Source organism: Carex rostrata, chromosome 5 (genome assembly GCF_964058835.1).
Source record: "Carex rostrata chromosome 5, lpCarRost1.2, whole genome shotgun sequence".
NCBI lineage: Eukaryota > Viridiplantae > Streptophyta > Magnoliopsida > Poales > Cyperaceae > Carex > Carex rostrata.
The window spans coordinates 4,291,207-4,312,311 of NC_135922.1; the positions used below are offsets into that span (position 1 = coordinate 4,291,207).

General features: G+C 32.7%; 1 pseudogene; it reads left to right on the plus strand.

The window, feature by feature from the left end:
* Window positions 1-182: 182 nt before the first annotated feature.
* LOC144554798 (putative receptor-like protein kinase At5g59700 pseudogene) lies at window positions 183-2,907 on the plus strand (annotated as a pseudogene).
* The last annotated feature ends 18,198 nt before the right edge of the window (window positions 2,908-21,105 follow it).

Genomic DNA, 21,105 nt, shown 5'->3' on the forward strand with positions numbered 1-21,105 from the left:
AATATATTCTGAAGCAACAAAGAGATTTCTTACCCTCATAAAGTGTGTGGGCTCAGGAAATCCGTGTCCCCCCAGGAAATTCCTTACCCTCATATTCTTTGTGTCAATCAATCAATATTCCCACTCAATTAGTGCGTGCGAACAAAAACAGAGCATATTATTTATATTTTATAGTTCATGAATTATTTTACACACCATTTGCTGCTCTCCACCTCAATTAGCCCCTTATTTTTCCACACGAGCACATACCAACCAAATCTATCTCCAATGGTGGCATTTCATCGAACACCTCTTCTCCTTTCCCTTCTGCTCTCCCTTCTCTCTACTGCTACTGCTACTTCTTTCACACCAAACACCTTTTACTACATAGACTGCGGTGCCACAAGGTTCATTAATCTCTCCAATGACTCCCCTCCTCGCATTTTCAAATCCGATGATGGTTCAAACCTCATATCTAGTGGAAACACTATCTCTCTTTCAAATCCAAACAATAACTTTACAGGATCTCTCTATTCCACTGCTCGCGCATCTTACTCTAATTTCACCTACAAATTTAATATGGACCCCAATGCTTTTAATGTGCTCCGCCTCCACTTTCTCCCCTTTTCAGCTCCATCTTATGAATTGTCAACTGCCAAGTTCAGTGTGCATGCTCTGAACTACATATTGCTCGACAATTTCACCGTCTCTGATACAACTTCACCCACAATCAAGGAGTTCTTTCTTTGGACAGATTCTAGCAACATGGAAGTCCAGTTCATTCCTCAGAGTAAATCAATTGCTTTTGTTAGTGCTATAGAAGCCTTCACTGCCCCACAAGAGATGCTTAACCGGTCGTCACCAACACCCATCGGCGACACCACAATAAGTGGGGACATAGTCAAGCAGGCACTGGAAACCATGTATCGGGTAAACATGCCAGGCCCCTTGATCACTCCAGAGAGTGATACAATGTGGCGAACTTGGGTTACTGATGACCTATACATCTATAGTGCTGATGGCTCTAATAAAACATCAGTGTCTACGAGCCCACACTATGTTCCTTCACAAGGGAGGTCAGAGGAGATAGCCCCACCGACTGTTTATAAAACGGCACGAACAATGAACGTCTCTGATGTTGAGTTCGTCTCCAATCCTGGTTTTAACATGAACATCACATGGAGTTTCAGAGTAGACTCGGGGTATCAATATCTTATTCGATTACATTTTTGTGATATTATATCAGAGACCAATAGTCTAGATGAAGGGCTTGTTTTTATAGTCTATATCATGAATTATTCAGCTCTTATTAAGAACCTGAAAATATCTGACTATACCACCAATCCACAGGAGCCATTCTATATTGATTTTATTGCACATGTTACAAGAAACATAACAGTGAGCATTAGTATGGATAGGATACGTAGTAAAATAAATAATGCTCTTCTTAACGGATTGGAGATTTTCAAAGTAAATAATCTCGGTGGCACAACTAATCTTTTTGCCGGTAAAAATATTTCTCGAGCTGTTATTCTTGGAGCCACTATTGGTGGTGTCATTGTCATAGCCCTGATATTGTCATGTATTGTTGTTGTCTCAATTAAGAAACGACACCAAAAACGTACACCAGATGTGAAGGAGACGCACCCATTGTGGTCTCCTATGACCGGAGGTGTCAATCCAATTGATAATTCCAGCAAATCAGGTGGCGCAACAACTATTGGTGCATCACCTAGAGTTGATCTGGAATTGCTCATCCCCTTTGCTGAAATTAAAATGGCGACAGACAACTTTGATGAAAAAAACTTAATTGGAGTAGGTGGGTTTGGAAAGGTCTACAGGGGTGTACTAAGCAACGGAGTTGAAGTTGCGGTGAAGCGGGCCTCATCCCGATCCCAACAAGGTTTTACTGAATTCAAGACCGAGATTGAAGTTCTATCGCGAATTCGTCACCGCCACCTTGTATCGCTCATAGGATACTGCGATGAGGGCTCAGAGATGATTCTCGTGTATGAATACATGGAGAAGGGTCCATTGAGAAATTATTTATATGGCAATGAATCGTCATCTCTATCATGGAAGCAAAGGCTAGAGATTTGCATTGATGCAGCCAAAGGCTTGCACTACCTCCATACCGGCTACTTCCAAACCATCATACATCGCGATGTAAAATCAACCAACATCCTTTTAGGGAAGGGTTATTTGGCAATGGTATCAGATTTTGGTATTTCAAAGTTGGGTGCCTCTATAGGCGAGACTCATTTCAGCACTGCTGTCAAAGGTACAGTTGGATACATTGACCCAGAATACGTCAAGACCCAAAAGCTAACTGACAGGTCGGATGTGTATTCCTTTGGTGTGATGCTATTGGAGGTGCTGTGTGCAAGACCTGTAATAGATCCATCCCTGCCAAGGGATGAGGAAATATATTTGGCTCAATGGGCGTTGATGTGGCTAAGTCGAGGCCAATTAGAAGAAATAATTGATCCAAGGCTTGTTGGAGAGATAAAAGAGAATTCGCTTAGAAAGTTTGGGGAGATAACTGAGAAGTGTTTGAAAGAATATGGGATGGATCGACCTCCAATTGGAGACGTTTTATGGAATTTGGAGTATTGCTTACAGCTTCAAGAGGATAGCGGCACTTCTCAGGCACACTTTCCATTGGTCCCATTTGTCAGAAGGATGCCTTCAAGTGTAGTCAGCCATGGAACTGCAACTTCAGGTGAGAGCTGCTCAGATATAACAAATAGTAATACCTTCACTCAATTAATCTCAGGTGATGGCAGATGATTTTTTTTTTCCTCTCTCTCCTTGAATTTTAAGATTAAAGAAGCGAAGTAGCTCTCAAGTTTTTTTTTTATCTAAATCAAAAGAAATTGTCTGTTTAGATTAAGTCAATCAAGCGTATTATGTATGATAATGTTTCCATATTGTGGTTGTTTATATTATGTAATGTTATATGACTTGAAATGTCGCTTGAAATTAGTTTCTCCAAAATTATTTGGATCTATTAATGTAGAGAATTCGGGTAGGTTTTATTTGCAACAATTTGATTCAGATCTTGATTTGTTCACTACCCGAAATTCAGATTCCATGTATAAAATTAATTCCGAGATAAGTAGAGTTTACCACTATATACGAAGCAAATATTTTTGTCTAGTCGTAGGAGCAGTCAATCTCTTCTCTTCTTTCTCCATGTTGGATATACATACTAGCAACAATAATTGGGTCTCTATTAGTATCCACACGAATAGGTTGACAAACAACTATTGATCGATATGCTAGTACCGAGTAGACAGCCCATTATGTTTCTCTTTCTCTCTCACAGTTTTTGAATGTATATGAATTCTGATTAGTGAGATTAACCCAAAAAATGAACTGCCAAAGAATACTTATAAACAACATACACCAATTTGGTTGTTTCTGTTCATTTGCACCATTTAGTTGAGAACCAAATCAAATCAGACTATGAGCAGATATTTTGGGTCCATATTGATGCAGCTCAATAAGAATTGATCCATATTTAATTCCTTAAATTAATTATTATTTAGGTCCATAATATTATGGCATGTTAGTGTATTTATAAAATTCTCCCATTTGTGCTAAAGTCAAATATTTTATATATCTAATACATTTGTCAGAAATTAATTTATGGATTTAAATTTGATTTTAACATTGTTCTTGTGTGTGACTCAATAGGTTCATGCAATGTTGGCAGTGAGCTGAATTTTTTTTTTTTTGGCACTATTGTACCCTAAAAAGTTGAGATTTAATTAACTTGGCCAAAGATGTCATTTAATTGACAAATTGGCCAATTAAAATAGCAATCATATTTTAATTTGGACCACAAAATAGGAGCGCAAATTCCATAAAGTAAAATTCATGGTTAGGTTCTACATATATACGATGAATTTTGATATAAAATACATCTCCTAACTCAAAATGAATGAAAAATTATAAATTTTACAAAATACAAGTCTGATGAATTGTGCTGACAAAATATCATTTATGGGCCATAGATGACCAATGTTAGAGATCACTTTATTATTTAAAATAAAATAAATGGCATAGTGACCACTTTATTACTTGGTAGTGGAAGGGATGATCATAGAGATCACTTCATTCAAAAAAGTATATATATTGGAGAGTGACATATGAAGTAACCAGAAGATAATTCTTGTGAATAATGTTAGATTTAAATTATTACATCATTATTTCCCCTAGTATATTAAAGAGAAATGTTCTCTCCTGTGATGGCATTAGTAAGAGTCATGATAAAGAATTTCTTTTTTTTTAATATTTTTTGACATATAACTGTTATTTTGTCAATAGATTTAATTCACATTTTAGTTTTAATTAATTAAAAAATTAATTTAAGTAATAGTTTATTGTAAATTAAGTTGCGTATCATGTGGCCGAGAAAGTATCATGCGTGGGCCAAAGATGACTAATGTTAGTGATTTATTTATTCTTTAAAAAAAATGAAGTCACATAGTAGTCACTTTATTACTTGGTAGTGGAACAGGGGATCAAAGAGATCACTTTATTTCAAAAATGTATATATATAGGAGAGTGACATATGAAGCGACCATATTTTTTACTTTTTCATATGATTTGATCCGACCATATTTTTTTACTTTTTCACTGTAAGAGGAATGCACGACAAGAATAGGAGAGTACCTGTGAGAATAAAATTGACTATCTGCGAGGGTATATCAACATAAACGTACTTAACTACGGGCTTCTGAAGATAAAAAAAAAAATTATGTTTCGTAAACGAGCATCAAGTAAATGAGGATGTTGGTAAGTAATTAACAAGGCTTTCAACTACGGGCTTTTGAAGATAAAAAAAAAAAAATTATGTTTTGTAACCATACATGTTATTTGATATAGAATTAAAATTTCCAAAAGCCCAAGGCTCAAGGCTCAAACTAAAGAAAGATATATATAGTTTGGTTATGTTCATCTCATATTTTGAACAGGGCATTTGTTATGCTGAAAATCGCTGGAAAAGCTCAAGGCCCAAACTTAAGCTAAGACCGCCTTGCTTTTTGCAATCACTTATGAAAGTAAACATATTAGGTAACAATACATGTTTTCTGATTTAGAATTTGATTTTCAAAATCATAATTATTTGTATTTCCCTTTAGTATAGTATTAAATTAATTAAGAGCACCTAAAGCCTTTAGTGCTGTTGGAAATTTTGGAAGGATACAACGAAACAAAGAGAAGAAATTTGATGCTAAAATTAACTTATATTGCTTAATTAAATTTGATTACAACATGCTGAATTTATAGCACAACAAAAAGTCTAAATCTGAAACATCTAAATTTAGTACCCCACTACCAATCCTCCTATTACAAACTGAACCTAGCTACTTGACTAATTATAGAACCCACTAACTCCTACACGCTCCATGACTAATTAACTCCAAATATAAAGAGCAGAATTAAGACCAACTCTCAACAGAATTCTAAATGTGGAAAGCTAATTTTGTATCAACTTTCAACACTCCCCCTTGATTCAAAATTGGTTTACTCCAAGCTTCAACATCATCTTCTTCCTCAGCAGTCTTGATATTTGCATCCTTATTGGTTTGCAGATTTGAATCAAACGAACTGGGCATCATTTTTGGCCCTACATAGGTGACTATGCTAATAGGCAGGATTGTCACTTTCTCCTGTTGTGAAGGATAGCATCCTTCACTCCTGTCAATAACAGCTTGCTCTTAGTTTCTTTCACCATCCTTGACAGTTACCTTCTCTTGATTGATAACAATATCTTCTGTGATCACCTTTTTCAAAATATCTCCTGTAATACTTTTCGTCTCCAAAAAACCTCTTCCATTTCCAAAGGAACCAGACACTTGACTTGGTATATCACCTCCTCTTTCCATGATTACCTTTGCTTGGGTTAACAAGTCTGGAAAATTATATTTTACAAAATAATAATTAATCGGAAAATTATGTTATATTTAATTTATTTATTTAATTGAACTATTTATAATTTATTAAAAAAGAAAATTATATAATACCAAATATTTTAGAAAGAAAAATATGATTTTTCACAATTAATCCCACAGTATAACCGAACACTTATTTCAGCATATTTCCATAATTATTTATGTGCATACCCATACTCATGGGTTCCCGCTTTTTAAAAAGTGAATTCTCATTCCCATTACATCACATCCCGTTTAATCTCATGATATCCAAACACGCTCTAAAAGTGTCTGATATTAGGTAATGGACATCTACGTAAAGAAACTTTCGGTTGAACCATGGTTTGACAATTGTAGCCAAAATTCGGAATATCACAACTCGAATTATGACAATTATGTATCTGATCCAGACCCAGATCCATACCCAGAATTTTACTTTGAAATAATATAAATAAAAACTCCTTTGTTGATTATTACTCGGGAAGGAATATATAATCATGTACATAAGTTTTCTGATGTGAAGAGATTGATCACATTATGTTGGAACATGCATCCTGACACATTTATTTGTGTCACAGAAAATCAAAATAACAGTAGCAAACAAGACATAAGATTGCAGAAAATTCGCTTACTTTCAATTTAATATTTAGACAATCTTAGAATAAGGAAATGGTAAGGAAAATATATCGATTAGAAAAAATATGAGGGTATATTGCTCAGAAAAATAGATATGGAAAATACTCTGTAATTCTATTCTGAAGTGATTGTTTTTCTTTTATAGTATTAAAATAATTTTTCAGTTATTTAAAAAGAAATTGATATTCTGCTGCGCTCGCAGCTCAATAATAGAAAAACGAGAAAGTCGAAAATTATGTCAGACATCTTAGATTGGCGGAATTATTTATAATGGTTGAATAATACAAAATATAATATTTTTGAAATACAATATTTAAAAAAAAAATGTTAACAGACACATAAATATATTTTTAATGAAAAAGAGTTCATAATTTAAACTTTATTATGTTTTAGGCCCAACAAAAGTAGATTCGATAGATGACGCTAGCTTGGTGAGATATATCATTGAGGGGAGTTCCAAAAATTTAATACGTGGGGATTCCTTTATAATGGATATAGTGACAATATATTTTTAAATTAATTTAGAAAATTTTCAAAAAAATATAAAAAGCTTCATAAAATAATACATATTAAGTTAAAAGCGAGATCTGTGGGCATTCAGTGGAGCCATTGATTTTTCAAATAAAAAGACACTAAATGAAGAGATTATTTTTTTATAAAAGAGTTGCATTTAATTCCGGTAAAATTTGAAGGAAAAACAAAATAGGCGGGAAGACCTTATTTTTACTATTTCCTTCAAGATTCATCAAATATTGGTAAATATTTTGGAAAAGACTAGAAAGACGATTTTTCTAAAATAATTATTTTTCAATCCATTAAAAAAATAAGAATTTTTAGGGTTTAAAGTTTTTGTACAGTTCTGCTAAAGAGTTCCAAACTTTAATCAAAATATGCGCAAATCAAAATTGAAGTCAAAATTAAAGAGTTTAGGATGGTAAAATTGCCTCCAAAATTCCTCTTTTCTTCTCTTTTTTTATCGGGTTTGAGTGTGTTGTGATAGGAGGAGAGAAAAAATGTGTGTATATAGTGTGTGGGCTATTTTTATAGCAAACCGATAAGAATTCTGATGGTTCTGAATTCCTGAATGTTAGATAAATCTATAACTATCAGAATTTCTGGTTGTTTTATAAGAATTAGAACCGTTAAAAAATATCACTTTTAAAAATAAAAAAATTGAGAGTATGTTTGAAACTTTTTAATTTACAGAGGATTTAAAAATAGAAGAGGCAAATTTAAAGAACTCATTGTGTGTCCGACTTTTCCAACTCATCAAATCCACAATCCACCAAATCTTTAACAGCTTCATATGACCTCCTATGACAATTACTTGAGCAATCAGTGATGTTGCTTCATTAGACAGCACCACCAATCCAGAAATCAGCTTGCATCACAAAAGACCACAGGAAGAATAATCACACCAATCGAATCAAGAGAGACTGATGTCTCTAGGGGTGATCGGAGATACAGAACAAATCGACTCCTATCCGCATAAGATCATTCAAATACAAGCGCCGACCCTCTGTAACTCATTGTTCTACCAGTAAGAAATCAACGCTAGTCTCCACAAGTTTCTTTTCCAAAATCAACACGAGTCTTATAGAGAATTCGATTTCTTCATCAACGCGAGCCTCACAGCTGAAAAATAATTTTTCAGAATTTTCAGAGTTCGATCGAATTTTAGATACATAAATTTTTGTCTTCGTAAAGCAAGAAAAAAATATCGGAAACAAATAGCCTCAGAAAGAAAACAAGTTGATTGGAGAAGGAAAGTTTTGAAAATGAAATTCAAGAAAGGAAATAGAGGCACAGAAGGAATGTTAAATAGGCAGAGTAAGTGGTCAGTTAGAAGGTGGGACCGGTGTCCATTAAAACTAGTTAAACAAGGAATGGATAGTGCTGTGGACAAAATGTGGACAAGGTGTTGTGGATAGAAACATTTTCTCTTTAATATTAAAGCAAACAGTAATTGCACATCATTGAAAATTCTTTGAATGACATTTTAGAAAAATAGAAAGAAATTATGATCAATTAAAAAATTAAATATTTGACAATTAAATAAGAAAGTTTAGGAAATTTTCTTGAAAAAAATAAGAAAAGAGGATGAAGTGTAGATTCTGTTAGATAGAGAGAACTCGAGAGACATATGTGTCTAAATAAATTTAGACTTCTACACGTAAAACAACATCAAAATGATGTATAAAATAAAAAAAATTAATAGATTATTTGATCAGATATTTGATAATCAATCTGAAATTTCATCTTTTAATCATAGTCATTGACATATCATAACATCTACATGCTTAATATAAGAAAATAGAGATGTATCAAAAATGATTATTTATGCACAAAACTTTAATATGTCAAAAACAGTGAATTTTATGCAATTTTATATTTATAGATAATTTTCCCTTTTTAGTGCATTAGAATTCGTACTAGCATATTATACATAATATATCAATATTCGCGTAAGTGTCGAAGCCACATCCATTTTTTTATGTTTAAGGAGCACAAAGGTTGTTTTTTCTCTTTGAGTTTTTATTTCTATTAATTGTTGTGGTTATTCGTCTTATATAAATTTGTCGTTGGTAAATGGCTAAACATTATTAAAATTGTGACAAATCTGACATAAGACCTGTTAAATATAAGAAATACATGTACAATTTATATTTTGTTTAGTGTTAGTAATATTGTCAAAATGTCAAAAAAATGAATCATAAAAATTAGATGCATGCGAGATTGCGAGAAACTATCATAATTTATATCGCTTGAACTTTATCTTTATCATTTATTGGGCTATAGGCCGTTCAGGCCGACTTTGGCGCTGTCGGATTTGGGCCTAGCAATGGAGATATTGGGCCGGGTGCCGCCGTGGGCTTTTAGTTATGAGAATATAATTTTGTTATTTATACCACATTTGGACTACAATCAGCATGAATTTTAATATGTCAGCATAGATTTTGATGTTGCGATTTTTATATTTGATTCATGTTTAATAAGATTAAGAACAAATTTTACTGTATTAACGTATTCACATTTAACATATGACAACCGTATCTAAATAAATATGTTTGACAATAATTTATCCTCCACAAATTCAAACTTATTCAGAACTTAAAAGAAAATACAGATTTCACACTGAATCAAAATTTGTGCTAGCAGCAGATAGATTATGAATATCTGGCTATAATAACTTGATAGTCACTATCAAGCATTTCAAAAAAAAAAGAAAAAAAGAATATCTGACTATAAAATTATTATATTCTAATTGCTAAACACTTCTAAAAAAAGTATTGAGTGAGGCTATGGTACATTGCAATGGGTGGATCGATTCGTGTATTGGATTCATATCTCCGACTCTCCGTTTTCAAAGACCAAATAATCAATCCGAACAATTCAACATTATTATCATATGAAAATATACTTGAAAACCAAATTATATATTTTTTTCAGAATTTATTTTACTATTTTTCTAGACAATTAGAATATCACACTTGATAAACAAATTCTGGGCCCTCCGAGAGTAGTGATTTCTACCTACTATTTTTTTTTTCAAAAAATATAAATTTTTATCTCCAAGTATATTTTCATATGATAATAATATTGAAAGGTTCAGATTGATTATTTTGACTTTGAAAACAAAAATATAAATTCTATATACAGACGAATCCGCATGTTGCAATGTATCATAGGCTCAGTAAGTATTTGACTTAAAATTTGTTGTAGTTGGTTATATAGAGGATGTCATTCGTAATTGTAAATAATTCAACAAAAAATATAAATTTATAATCCAATATAACACGGATATAATTTAAAAATAATTTATTTGTTTATAATATAAACATATACCAAAATCTTTTGTAAAATAAATGGAAAAAGTCGTAAATTTTATTAATAGTGTCAAATAAATAACATATTGTCCACGTAATTTCAAAAATATAGGAATATAATTCGGACTTTCGGAGAGGCACTTAAAAATAAATAAAGACTAAATATCATTGAGAAACCTTGTGATTATGGATAGAGTGAGAAAAATGACACAGTGAAGCCGGCTCCGTCACATAACGATATATGATTACGACATGGAACGACACAGTACGCGTGTTAGTTATATGACATGATTTGCGTGTCCCGTGCTTTGATTATCTTTTAAAAATTTGACACGGCACAACACGACATGCGAAATATTTAATCACGGCACGTGATCACGCGAGTCACGAGTAATAATAACTGTTAGATCTTGAATAAATGGTTAACCTTAAATAAAGTAATATAAATTATAATCAAATAGTCACACGAGTCACATTTGGTCATTATATGTTTTGGCACAATGTGATTCACATGGCGTGACTAATTCTTGATATTTTAATCACAGTACAACATAACACATAAAAGTATAAAATATTAATTTTATCACGACACAACACAATATAAAGCTAAAGTCAAGAAATGTGCCGTATAAAATGGCACATTTTTTTTCCGCTCTAATTATGGAGGATGGCTAATTCAAATAATAATGTCGCTTCGTGTCCAGTGACCAGATTACTGTGGATACTGGCCTACTGGGGTTCGAGTGGACGCTTGGAGATTGGTGCCAAACGATCGTGCCACGTGTTGCATTCGCCTCGGGGTCCCTGGATAACTAAAATTTTGGGAAATTTTTTACTAGTAGTAATTAATAGAAAAGAAGATAGGGAAACAGAAATAGTACAGCTGTTTTTTTATAGGTAGTAAAATCGATAGTGTTTATACCGAATCTAATTTTTTTTTTTAAAGTTAAGATTGGGATTGTTGATACCGATCTAAATTTTTTTCTTTCTTTCAAAGTTACAATCGGTACTATTTATATCGATCTAATTTTTTTTTTCTTTTTTTTTTGCAAAGTTTGGATCACTACTTTAAAACATATCAAAGTTTGGATCGGTACTGTTCATACTGATTTAATTTTTTTTTTTTTGCAACTTTAAAAAAAAAATTAGAATCGATATGAACAATACCGATCTTACTACCCATATAAAAATAACTGTATTCTTTCTGATTCTCTCTTTTCTTTTTTATCAATTATTACCAATAAAAAATCCCCAAAATTTTGTGCCAGCCAAATGATCGTGCCACGTGTCGCATTCGCTTCGGGGTCCCTGGACAACTAAAATTTTGTGCTAGCCAAATGATTGTGCCACTCCCACCTGTGGTAACTAAAATTTTGTGCTTTCAGGCGGACCGTTAAATCGGCTTTTGCACAAATATTAAAGGGTCCAGGGCATTACACCTCTGGCCAGATTTGGCCCCGATTCTTATCGGATGGTTCGGATCAAATTTTGAAATTCGAGTTACCTCAGAGTATCAGGCTCACTCCCACATCCCTGCAGTTGCTTTTGTTTTAAATGCGGGTACGGAGGCCAGCCATTCTTTCAAAAATTAAAATAAAGGAGAAAGGAGGCCAGTGAGCCTCTCTTCTCAGGCGAGCAACAATCAACGCGCCTCCGTTCCTCATTTCTTTTCCATTATCCCCTGTTGTTACCACCACCTTTAGACCTATCCTCTTTCGTAGCACATTCAAAGGCATCATTCTCGCTTTTAATATTCCTATGTAAATTCACCTTTCGATTGTTTTTAATCGTTGAACAGTTTAATGTCATTGTGAAAAATGGAGAAGAGACCATTCAAAAGCATTTATTCATTCCAGTACATTATTGAGACTGAGATGGAGAATTGTGCGTTTTAGTCGCAATCTCCATCTTTTATTATCTCATTTGTTATCGTTTTGAGTCTCAAATTTGGAAAGGCAATGTAGATTTGATATTTGTATTTGTTATTGGTTCATGAATTTAAGTTTCTTTTTACTTATTATGATTCATCTTTTTTGTTAGCTAGCCTAAAATTACACAAAAGTACGGTATATTTTCATTTAACGTAGAAGCACCGGCCTCACACATGGTAGCACAAATCAAAAGAAACAACTATCCGAAGACAATCAAAACCCCCAAGGCAATTAACTAAAACATGCTCATCATCTTATTGGTTTGAAGTTTTTGAAGTTTAAATGTAAATCCCCCTTCTGTTTGCTAGCTAATTCTGCGAATTTCTAGAGATATACAAGTTACAAATATTTGTTTTGCTTCTATTGTAGAATAATTTCCTACATCATGTGTCAACTTGTAGAGTATGAAGTTCACTGCCTATTTCGTAATTGCTTTCATTTAAAATAAACATCCATTGTCTGGTGTTTTTCTTTTCTTACTTTTCATGCATACTTTTTAACAGTAGGTCCATACACCAAGTTCAACATTAGAGAATTTGGAAAAAGAAAAAAAGTTTGCCTTCTTTTTCACATATTTCTCCTCGATTATGATATGGAATTTGAAAAAAATATTTATTCTGGGAATGGATCATAGAAGAGACAAACCCGGAAGCGGGATTGCAAATGATTTCAATGGAAGATTGAGCTGCTATTGGCAAGACTGGTGGGGTGGCTGCCCTTCTGGCTTCAGGTTTTTGTTTATCTATTTTATTTTCAAAACCTTTATAGTAAAAAAGTAATGATATTTTCACACTGTTTCTTTGAAAAATATTTTGTTATAAAATGAAGGATATTGGCACCAACTATGTACATCTTCTTTTCCTCGGCCCTTCCTGTCATTGCCTTTGGAGAGCAACTAAGTAAAGGAACTGGTATGTACATGGCCTTTTGTTCTGTTTTTAAGCTGACTGAGACCAAATATACTCTGAAGTAAGTACGGGCATATATATTCAAAAAGCAAAACCACACTTTTTGAAAATAAATTATAGTTAAGTGGGAGGTTGTATATAATCTGTTTGTATTAGGAGCAGAGTTCAAGTGACTCGTGTTTTTCATTTCTCAATCATACCTCACATTCTTATCTCCATATTAAAATGTGCAAACAGCCCATTTGAAGCGGTCAACATGATCTCCATATTAAAATGTGTTTGGAGACCAATTTTTATACATTTTGAAAAATGTTTTACTATTTTTTTTAGGAGGAGGGTTCAAATGCACTCAAAATTTTGTGCACCCAAATGCACCATATTTTTCAAATCTTTTTTCTCCATTATCAAAGTCCGAATAATCAATCCAAACCGTTAGATACGATCTATATATTAAGATGTGCTTGGAGACCAAATTTTATATTTTTTTTGAATTTTTTTTACTATTTATTAAGCCACTTTGAAAATCGCTGATCCAATGGTCCATAAAATGAAAAATCAGCGATTTTCAAAGTGCCTTAATAAATAATAAAAAAATTTCAAAATATATAAAATTTGATCTCCAAGCACATCTTAATATATAGATCGCATCTAACAGTTCGGATTGACTATTCAGACTTTGAAAACGGAAAAAAATGATTTCAAAGATATGGTGCATTTAGGTACACAAAAATTTGAGTGCATTTGAACCCTCCTTTTTTTTGATAGGTACAAAATCAATGTTTTCAAAATATTCTGGACCATCCAAAAATAGTGATTTTGTACCTATCTAAAAAAATAGTAATTTTTTCTTTCAAAAAATAAAAAATTTAGTCTCCAAACACATTATAATATGGAGATCATGTTGCGTGGTTTGGATTGACTGTTTGGACTTTGAAAACGGAAATAAGGATGTGAGGAACAATTGAGACTGGAGAAGTCATAAATGATAATGTTAAAATTAGCACTCTGACACGTTATAGAATCAGAATAAATATAACCAAAGAAGGAATGATAAAGCAAAGGCAACTCATGGAGGTGAATTTGGCCAGCTCATGACCCATGAAGAATTCGGTCATGACTTATGAAGGATTCTGTCATGACTCATGAAGGAGGCGATACTTCTTGATTTAGATAGCTGAATTATTTCTTATTTTGTATAAATAGAGATATATGTTAAATATAAAAAAGATAAAAAATAAAAAGGAAGAAGATCTATTTGTAATTCTATAAGAGAAAGAAAAATCATTGTAATGCTTAATTCAATTGATAAATAAATCAGGGTGGGAAGGGAGTTTTTGGGGGTGTGCTGTTCTCTGTGTGCATGATTTTTTGTCAGATAAACATTGTAATTTCAAGCAGTGACTTCATATTTTACATGACCATTTTGACTGTACAAACGTGCATTGTCATGATTGTAATATAATTAAATATACATACTTGTTGCTATAATACCTGTCATATGAAGGTTGTGGGGCACTGGGGCTGTATTTCTTTGACCACAGCGTGGCTTCTCAGATGGCACAGCGAAAGGAATTTAACCTCGATCAAAAATCCCTCAGCTTACCACTATGACATCTTGGTCCTTGGTTTCATGGTACTTTTCTCTTCTTGTTTCCCCCCTTCTACACGGTGATATGATAGTTGCGCGTTTTACTTTCCATAATTCAACTAATCTGTGTATAGGTATTTATGTGGATTTCTTGGCCTACCACCTTCGAATGGAGTACTACCGCAATCTTCTATGCATACAAAGAGTCTTGCAGTGCTCAATCGACAGGTTGGGTTAAGAACTTTATAATTTATATTATCTGATCTCTTGGTTGAAAATAAACACAAATTGGTATACAATTACTTTGATATTTCTGGAGTACGGCTAACGCGCTTCCTCTAGTATATTGACAATAGCTTTCGGTCTCTAAAATTTATCGAATCGGCTTTAAATGACAAATCTAAACTGTTCAAACCAATTTCCTTAACGAGAGCTTCGTTTCCATATAAAAAAATTTAAGTTTCGAATTTATTTACTATCAATTCAAGCGGTCAAAAAAATGACCAAAATAGTGCATTAAAATGTGCATAAAATCATTTATCTTTCGACCGCTTGACTTGATAGTAAATATATTCGAAACTTAAATTTTTTTATATGGAAACGAAGCTCTCGTTAAGGACATTAGTTTGAACAGTTTAGATTTGTCATTTGAAGCCGAGTCAATAGATTTTAGAGACCGGAAGCATATTGTTGATATACTAAAGAAAGCGTGTTAGCCGTACTCGATATTTTTGAATTTTTATAAGCCTTATAATTTGAAGGGTTTGAATAAATTGTAACAGCCAACTCTTTGCTTGATTAGATGCTTGTTGTTCAAGGCCATATTTAGTTATCTGGTGCATTTTGCAAAGGCATGTCCAGCTATTTTTTGCTTTTATTCAGACCCATACTGTTTCATTGTCTTGCACTAAACACAAATATAAATGGAATTGTAATATGATTAATATTTGTGTTAGGGTTTCGACCGAGAGGAGGCCACAAAGAAGAGATATAATTTTATAAGGAAACTTGATTGTATATATATATTCTTAACTTCATTATTACATAAAGTACAAATGACATAATTTATAGCAACATAAATCTCTAAAAAGAGAACCCTATAAATGGCACGTCCTAAAATACCCTATGCTAAACTACTATATTCTTATTTCTTAATATAGCTTGTCAAACACAACCTACTATTCTGACATCTTGCTAATTAAGTCAAACCTCATGAAAATATATGAAAATATATGATGAGAGGCATACATAACAATTTGAACTGATGGATAAGAAAGTTGTGCATCGGTTCCAACTTTCACGGAAACAAGCTGCTGGGCTGTTCGCATTTTCATCTCTACACAAGGTTATCAAATCAAACTTATCCCGGGGTTGTCAATTACATGTGCTCAGGTACTGCCTAAGAAGATGATACAAAGTGCGAAAGATTGCATAAGGAATAGTGCTAGCAATGACGAAATTTATCGGAGGATGCAACAAGTTTAATTACCTTGAGTTGGAGAAGGGACTAACTATAAGTAGCTTTTCTCTGCAGAACTGAATGCTTTAATCTTCATTGGGAGCTCTCCTTTTTTTCTCATTAAATGAGGGTACAGCTTTCTCGAACCTATTACATTTTTGAGTTTTTGAGGATTAAAATGCCTCATGTCTTTCATACCTCATCATGTTTCACATTTTTTCTCTATTTACAAAGTCCAACAGTCGATCCGAACCGTTCAACATGATCACCATATTAAAATGTTCTTGGATACCAAATTTTATATTCTTTGAAGTTTTTTTTACTATTTCTTTAGATAGGTACAAAATCACTGTTTCTAGACCATCCAAAAAAAGTGATTTTGTACCTAGTTTCTAAAATATATAAAATTTGGCTACCAAGCATATTTTAATATAGAATTCATGTTGAGCGGTTAGGATTGACTGTTTGGACTTCGACAACAAAGATAAAGAATGTAAAGCATGATGAGGCATGAAAGATACGAGGCAGTTGAACCCTCCTTTTTTACATTTTTCACCCCAAAATAAAACTTTTCTATAGCTCCCCCTTAAAGCATTTATGAAGTTATGAAATAATTCTTATTCAGTTTGCACACAATATAAAGTTACCACATAATGAATAATCTAAAAGCATAAATTAACAAAATCTTCTACTCATCCGGGGAAACTTAGTAGGAAAAGACAGTGTTTAGTATCTTGTATTCCTATAATTTAGCATCTGAAATCATTCAATCCCTACATTGTGCAGCCTGGATCAGCCTCAAAAGATCTAAAATCCCTAAGGCCTAAGGGATGCTGTCATGAGAGGCGACAAGCAAGGAGACGAAACAAACAGAGGAGCATTCAATCCAGAAAAGCACATAGAGGCCAATCTGCCGGTGCTTGTCAATGAGCAAAGAGTAAGCCCTAAACCCTAAACCCTAAATTCTAATCCTATCCTATCCAATTTGTTTACTATTGATTATTTCTCATTTAAATATTTTAAACAAATTGGATAGGATTCTAAAAGAAGACCATGCATCCTATATCGAGTCAGTGCCATTCAAGGTTATAGCGACATTTACAATCTTCCAAGTTGTACTTCATGATATGTTTTGGTGTAACCCAGATACCAATATTCGGTATTTTATTCCCACTTCCTCGCTTCATTTTGGTGGCAATAAGACAGTATGTGCTACCGAAATTTTTCAGCCCATGTTACCTCCACGAATTGGATGCGGCTGAGTATGAAGAGATAACTGGCATGTCTGGACAGTACCGTCGTCTAAGATCATCTATACTGGTAATCTTGTACAGTATCTCATGGTCATCGATTGCATTAAAAAGTACAAATATAACAAGAGTAGGGTTCAAATGCCTCATGTCTTTCATGCCTTAATTGTGTCTCACATCCTTATTTCCAATTTTCGGAGCCCTAACAGTTAATCTAAACTGCTCAACATCATCTTCATATTAAAATGTGCTTGGGGACCAAATTTTATATTTTTTGAAATTTTTACTATTGTTTTAAATAGGGATAAAATCACTGTTTTTTGATGATCTAGAATCTTTTGAAGACAGTAACTTTCTACTTGTCCAAACAAATAGTAAAAAAATTTCAAAAAATGTAAAATTTGCATAATGTATAGTTATATAATGGACCAAAGATGTGTACTAAGACATTGTACTGGTAAACAGTACATGTTTCATATGTTAGAATCATTTCCCTTTTTTTTTTCTTTTTCCCTTCCTGGACTGATAATTCATGCTGAGGATACATCTCTTCTGTGCACAGGACAAGGCATCAGAGATGGGAAGTGAGGATAGCAGAGACGAGGATAATGGGATTCAGAGATCCTAGAGCTCACTATCGAGATTTTGGACTATCCGGGCACATATTTCGACAAATGGTTCATGCATGTTTATACCGGGTGCAACAAAATCAAGTTGGTAAGGATAACAATCTCGTTTCTATTTTTACCTAAAATATTTTGTACCTAAAAAAGAACTAATTATAGTAAAGAAAAGATTTGTAGCTAAGCATTTATCATAAACATTTGAAAAAATCCAAGTCTTTGTGTATACTAGATTCAAATAACTGGCATAATTCTGATTTTTCCTGATTGAAAAAATCATCCATGAAGAAGAAAGACTAGATGAGCTCACGACCAGTCGAGGTGAACTAAAAGTTAGAACTGTTAGTTTCCATGGTGACCACCTCCAGCTTTAGGTAGGAACCCCCAATTTTAAAGGAGAAAGAAGCATGAGTGAGGCTATGGGAATATGCGTATTACGAGTTTCTAGAACTAGCTAGGGTGTTTTTAAGTTCATTAAATCTTTGGTGAGCTGAACTCAAGAACTATCTAATTGACATCAAACGACAAATATAAACTGTTGAAAGTGATCTACTTCATGAGTGATGCGTTTACATCCAAATTTATAAGTTTGAAAATTAATTTAGCATAAAGTCAAGTTGTAAAAAAAAAGCTTATAATTTAATTTAATACGTTCATTTTTCATTATTTTTTAACTGCTTGATTTTAAACTAAATTAATTAAAAAAATTATAAATTTTGCACGTAAACGCATCATTCTTATAGTATTTCAATTTCACTAGTTTGAATTCATCATTTGAAATCAATTCGATAGGTTTTGGAGTTAACCTCACCAAGATGCTTGGTGAGCTTAAGAACACCCTAGTTCTACTCTGCATATTACACAACGGTCCTCGGTTATGGACTTATATCTTGATTTCTAAAGTTCAGCCAGTCCATCTGAATCATTCAATATGGTCTTCATACGAAAATGTACTTGCAGATCAAATTTTACATTCTTAAGATTTTATTTTTTTACTAATTTTTTTAGATAGGTAAAAAAATCACTTGAAAACTCTGGACCATCCAAAAAAAGTGATTTTCTATCTATCTAAAAAATAGTAAACAAAATTTTAAAAACGTAAAATTTTGTATGTAAATACATTTTCATATGAAGATCGTGTTTAATTGTTCGAATCAGTTGATTGAACTTTAAAAATAGAGATATGGATGCAAAGCATGGGTCGATCCGTAATATGTGTATCACCATAGCAAAACTCAATAAGTATTACATTTAAAAGCTATGGTGATGATGAACCCAAAAACACCAACAAAACTTTACAATTACACACTTATGAACACTAGCAGATTCATACAACTCGATATTTTCTGTTGATAACACAAAAATTAACAGACAAATAGCATATTCTACATATTGATTGGTACAACTGGTATGCAGGTTTATCCAGAAGAGAAGTACCAAAGAGAGGCAATTTAGTTGCCTTTCAGATGAGATAGGTGAGTCTTGGATACACAAAACCCAGCCTTCTCTATGCATCTAAATACATAAGAAAAATAAAAGAATTTTGTAACTGTGTAGAAAAAGGAAGGGAAGACATAAAATAGGAAAGAGGACCTAAAACTAACAAAAGGCCCATTGGAAGTGCAACGATAGTAAAACGTAGCTTAAAAAAAAGGAAGAAGCATGAGTGAGTTAAAATGGGTCAATGACATATTAGATAGAGAAGTGAAGCTAGGCTGAGATTAGATTTGTATATAATTATTGTACTCAACAAAATTACATACAATTAATATAATAATATACAATATTTGTTGTAAATATTAATATTTTTGAGACGATGGTATGTAGGCTTCTGTAAATAACCTTTTTTTCATTATTTATATCATTTGTTGACCGTCAACCATAAAAAAAAATATGAATAATTCTGGCCAGCATGCAAATTTTATAGAATATTGATTCAATATCTTTGAAATTATTGTTTAAACTAAAATACTATAATTCATCATTAAAACTGGGTGTGTATTTAATTTGAATAAATTTGAAAGTCATTTAGTCTTTGGTGAAACATTTTTAAATTTTTAGAGGTCAAAAGACTTTTTGAGAGATGATCAATTAAATTCTATGTACATTTAAATTTAATTCAGCGCTCCATCTAAATGATGAAAATCATATTCATACTTGTAATTTTTTTGGTTGAACAATATTTTTGTAAATATTATGAGATGAATGTATAGTGTATGTTAAAATTCTTGTCAGTAGTTTTAAATAATCTGAAATCCAAGCAGTGGTGTGGCCAATATGAAGGTTCGATCCATATCCATATCATTTATCATATAACGGACCCCAAGCTGACATATTTATAAGCATTGACAGCTGATGGAGTAAATAAAATAGGCAATAGATGCCCACATGCCATGCATTCACAACCATTAATTAAATGATAAGATAAGCCTCTCAAAGTAAACACACTAGCTAGCTAGGTTATTAGCTTATCACAAACTGGAAATGAAAACATAAATAATAACACATGATAATATGATATTTTATTATGTGTGTAACACATGATAATATGATATTCTATTATGTGTGTGTGTGTGTAACACATGATAATATGATATTTTATTTTAATTTATCATGGGACTATTTGCAAATTTTGAAACTTTAAGGGTTAACATATAAACGAACAAAATAAAAAAAAACAACAACAAAAAAATGAACCACCTCTGTGGCACTATGGCCACGTGTTTATTACTGGGTGCTTCATCTCATAATTCCCCCAATTAGTCTTCTCTTCCTTGCGTGAAGAAGAAATAAATCATAGAAAAAAAATAAGGAAAGGAAAAAAAAAAAAACGAAATCAGAGTGAAAAAAAAAAATAGTGAGGCTTCTCTCTCTATTTGTGTGCGCATGAGTACTAAAGAAAACTTACCATAAGAAAGATTCTAAGTCGAAAATTCAGTTCTTATGGTATTTTGCTTTCCTT